A 4,875-nucleotide genomic window follows, 5' to 3' on the forward strand; every position below is an offset into this window, starting at 1 on the left:
AAGTGTTAGACAAATTCAACTTACTTCAGCAATTTGTGTTTGGCGGGATTTTTTGTCATCGTCCAGGGTCTGTACGCTTTGTTTCGTCTGGAAAGAAAGTATCAGTTAGTAGAGAAGTATTTACCAAACCCCTCCAATGTTCAACATGCCATATCTCAACTTTGATACTTCACAACACTTAAGGTACATAATGTACGTTACACCTTACACACATCATGATCTTAACTGCTCATATTTATAATGTCCTAACCAAAATCTTTAATTAATAAAAACCACACAGTGTGCATGTGGTCATTCAACTTAAATGACTTATATGGGATACATCAGTAGTGTATATAGCAAGTTTTGTAAGAAAATATGCAAAAAAATGCAAAAAAACACCTACTTTACATGTGGCATCTAAGGAAGGGAAAATACAGGATCTGGAAAATGGTACTCTCCATTTTTTGACCTCTATATTCCTTACCTTTCTGTTTAGTACATGTTATACTTGGGCCAATAACATTACATTTTGAAACCCCATTAGCATTTTATAGCATTTTCATCGAATACAAAAAGTCTCTTTTTTTCTAATTGCTTTTCTAAAAAGAAAACGTCATCCTGTACTTTGAATTTGCAACTCTCCAGCTTGTCATGGGTTTCCTAAGAGAAAAGTCAACTTTGTAAGACATATGTGGGAATCTGTAGCTAGGGAAATCAGGTGACTACATCCAAATGTGGAGTATAAGCTAAGTCTAGTTCATAGATCCTAATGATTTTCAGGACAACAAAGTCTTAGCAATTCTAGCAGGTGCCAACAAGCTTCTTCATAGTCAGAGAATAAACATTTCAGGCTTGCAGGCCACACAATACCTATCACAGTTATTCACACATACTATGTTAGTGAGAAACAAAGACAATTAATTCTAACTAAATGAACAACATTTTGCCCTAGAGTTTTTTTCCTTTTTTTTTAAACCGAAACACAGGTGGGATGAGAGGGGAAATCCTTGAGTTTATGCAACTATATCATGAAAAATAAAACAGAAAAAAGAAACTGGTGGGGCCCGGCGCGGTGGCGCAAGTGGTTAAAGGTCCTCGCCTTGCACGCCCGGGATCCCATATGGGCGCCGGTTCTAATCCCGGCAGCCCCGCTTCCCTTCCAGCTCCCTGCCTGTGGCCTGGGAAAGCAGTCGAGGACAGCCCAAAGCTTTGGGACCCTGCACCCGCGTGGGAGACCCAGAAGAGGCTCCTGGCTTCGGATCGGCATAGTATCGGCCCGTTGCGCTCACTTGGGGAGTGAATCATCGGACGGAAGATCTTCCTCTCTGTCTCTCCTCTCTGTATATCCGCCTTTCCAATGAAAAAATAATAAAAATAAATCTTTAAAAAAAAAAAAAAAGAAACTGGTGGAGAATCCACTGTGTAGAGTTTGCCAACCTTTGCTTTAAAGCATTATAAAACAAAAAGGGTGAAATAACCTAATTCATTATATATTAATAACATCAAAATTAAATAAAATCAAGATTTCTTCATGATATTGGATATTGAATTTAAATAACTGTGCAATTAAAAATTTTAAAGTAATAATTTAACTATTCCTACTGGATTTTAAATACTGTAATAAATGTGCCTCTGCCATTCGTGAGCCTTCAACAAACTTGTTTAAAATTGAAAAAACAAAATCAAATGTTTCAAATGTAAAGCAGGCAAAAATAATTTGTTTGTTTTTTTTTTTTTTACAAAGCTCTATTGTACTGCAGAAAAACACTTATTTTTCCTAGCTCTCTAAATTTGGCTATTTTTATAACAATTCTCTGACCTGAATCAGAAATACTCTACTGCTCTACTGGTTTAACTTTTTCTCCATATTCAACTACTAAATTTGTGAAAATTCTATCACACAGTTTGTATTCAATTATGACTACCACCCCTGAAAATAAATGCTATGTCTTCTTAAATAGTAATATACGAAAAAGCATTCCAAAATATCCAATTAGCTAATTTTTCTGGTATGTTACATAACGGAAATGCCTTCACAACAGGCTGGCATATCCCATTATTCCATTTTGTCTACATATATACTCCAGGTTGAGTAAATGTGTTTGCTATTGAGTTTTCCTGTTCTGTTAGCAAACCAAATGCCTTCTAAAATTCTTCTAATTTGTCAAACCATTAGTCAATTACTACTAGGATGATATTTTAAAGGGTCAGCAAATTTAAGAGGTTACCAATATGTTTTTGATATTATTATTATAGAAGAAAGCATTAAGATATACCATATTTGCAACACAATTTATACCATCCTTTGCACTGCACAAGGAAATTCTTAACGATAAACAGATGTTCTGTTGACGAAAGACATCAGTGATTGAAACTGCCACATGGAATTGAACTCCTACACCTAATTAAAATGACTACCACCTTCTAACTTCACGTTGGTGGAAGCAGACCTCTCCCGTACTGAGTTATTACTCCATGATTTTTACATCCCGATCTTTAAGTGGTAGTGACATATTCTAGTCACTTAACTTAATCCATCTTAATTAAACTAAAGTGTAAAAGTGGAATATATTTTCCTTACAAGGAGTTGAATCACACCAGGCTCAGGAAAACTGAATCATGAGAATACTCCTCATTCAGTAACCTCAGCTTTGTAACTTGAGACCAGCCTTGGGGGAACATTTTTTTTTTCCTCTGAACTCAGCAATGATTTGTGGTGAAACTCTTAGCAGCATATCAATATTTACAATGTAGATCCCTGATCTGATTCTGAATAATTCCCAATGTTCTGAGGATTACATAAAGGTAAATACCACTACACAGTTTAGGTAATTCATTGCTGACAACTACTCCTGAAATTGTTTGAACGAATCCTTCATCTCCCTGTGGAGTTAACTGGGTCCAAAAAAGGAAAGATCACTTCAGGAATTTTCCAAAAAGGAAGAACAAAGAGCTTCTACTGAGCTCTACCGTGAACTGAACATACCTCACTCAAAACATGTGCTACCTACCAATGACCTATTTCTAATATTTAACCATTTTTAAGTTATAAAAGCTAAATGATTCTTTCACACTTCTTTGTAACTTACTTTACTGACAATATATTATCTATAAAGTCTATGTTAGTCATCAGCAACAATCTTAGCCTCAACTTTCAGAAGGAGGCCATTTGGTTTCTTTACCTTCAAAGCTTGTGCTTCATTTGACTCCTCAAAGCTGGAATCTTTCAAAGATGGCTCTAAATTCTCATTCTGAAACAAACCAACACCGTGAGCACAAACTATAAATTATTCTAATAAAGATTTACTTATTGGTTTGGAAGACAGGGCTTCACACAGAGAGAACTTGTGAAAACACCTGTTTGCAATAGCCAGATTAGAAAAATATACTTGAAATAAACATAATGAAAAAAGGACTCCCTTATAAAATGTAGGAAAATTATTTAAAGGAAAATATGAATATGCTTTTTAAAATGTGAAAAAGCAAGTTCACAAAAAGAATATTCAAGTCGTTCAAAGATATATAAAGAAACTCATTAGGATAACACAGGGTAAAACCAGAATGAGACAATATCATTCATAACACAATCACTAAAATTAGTAAGAACTGTTAAATGTTGAAGTAAAGAACAGCATAATGCTGTATTACACTCCAAATAAACTATTTACACAAGACTATGTACATAGTAATTACAGTTTCTTGGCTCTTTTTATTTTGAAAACTGTCTTACCTCTTTATCCGCAAAGCTATGTTTGTCAAGTAGTTCACATTTTTCTTTTATTGGTCCACAAAGTTCTACAGCAAGCTTTTTCTTATTCACTAAAAAATACAGTAAACTGTAAGTTTTCAGATTATACACAAAAACTAGGAGATCTACAACAGAGCAACAAGAAAAGCTTACCTGTAAAAATACGTCTCTTAACCTGAAACAAATTTTGAACAAAAGATGTTAAAGCAAATATACATTTAGGTAAATCTAAGTTAACGTCTGCCAATGTAAATGTTACAAATAATTTCTGCATGACAAATGCTCTATTTCCAATGAGAAAATCTACACGTGAAAGTCTTCCTATCAAAAACTTAAATTAAGTATTATAGAAACAGCTCTGAAATAGTTTTTTTGTAAAGATTCCTTCTTCATTTCACTCATTTATTTTCCCTAAACAAATCTGGCACTAAAAGGAATATTTTCAGAAAACTATTATCACATCCACTAATGCTAACACTCAAAATACATATGATAAAGATCATCAATTGGACACATCTGAACTGATTGTAAAGAAAACAGTAAAGCAAACCTTACTTTTCTTTGATCTTTATCAAATAATAAAGTTAAAAAAATCCATTTTCAACAGCCCCATTAAGGATGAGGAAGAAAATAAAAGCTTAATTCAGCTACAAAATATGGATTCAAATTAAATGAAACAAGGAAAATTAGGGTATAATAGAATGCTACAATGGTAAACTAGTGAACCAAAACATTATTTTGAGAAACTCCCTCAAGCTTAAAGGACAAAAAATCAGCCCAACTGCTTAATCCTCTGCCTGCCAGCACTCAGTGTCCCAAATGGGTGCCAGATCTCACCATGGATGCTCAGCTTCCCATCCAGCTCTCTACTTGTGGCCTGGGAAAGAACTGAAGGATGGTCCAAAAGCTTAGCACCTGTACCCATGCGGGAAACCTAGAAGAAGAGCTTGGATTCTGGCTTCTGATCAACTCCATTCCTGCCATGGGTACACTTTGGGGAGTGAACTAGCAGATGGAAGATCACCCTCTTCTCTCCTTGTTTCTGTAAATCTGCCTTCCCAATAAAAATAAATAAATCTTCAAAAATTAAAAAAAAAACGAAAAATAAGAGGAAAAGCAATAACTGAAAAACATTAGTTCACAAA

General features: G+C 34.5%; 1 long non-coding RNA gene across 1 annotated transcript; it reads right to left on the minus strand.

Annotated features, from left to right (window-relative positions):
* Nucleotides 1-30: 30 nt before the first annotated feature.
* Nucleotides 31-3,797, minus strand: LOC121164439. The gene is made up of 3 exons (XR_005885096.1): nucleotides 3,713-3,797; nucleotides 3,165-3,233; nucleotides 31-87 (listed from the first exon to the last, which is right to left on the minus strand). It is a non-coding gene; the product is annotated as an uncharacterized LOC121164439 (long non-coding RNA).
* Between the last annotated feature and the right edge of the window lie 1,078 nt (nucleotides 3,798-4,875).

Source organism: Ochotona curzoniae, unplaced genomic scaffold (assembly GCF_017591425.1).
Source record: "Ochotona curzoniae isolate NIBS_2020 unplaced genomic scaffold, NIBS_Ocur_1.0 contig_78, whole genome shotgun sequence".
Taxonomy (NCBI): Eukaryota; Metazoa; Chordata; class Mammalia; order Lagomorpha; family Ochotonidae; genus Ochotona; species Ochotona curzoniae.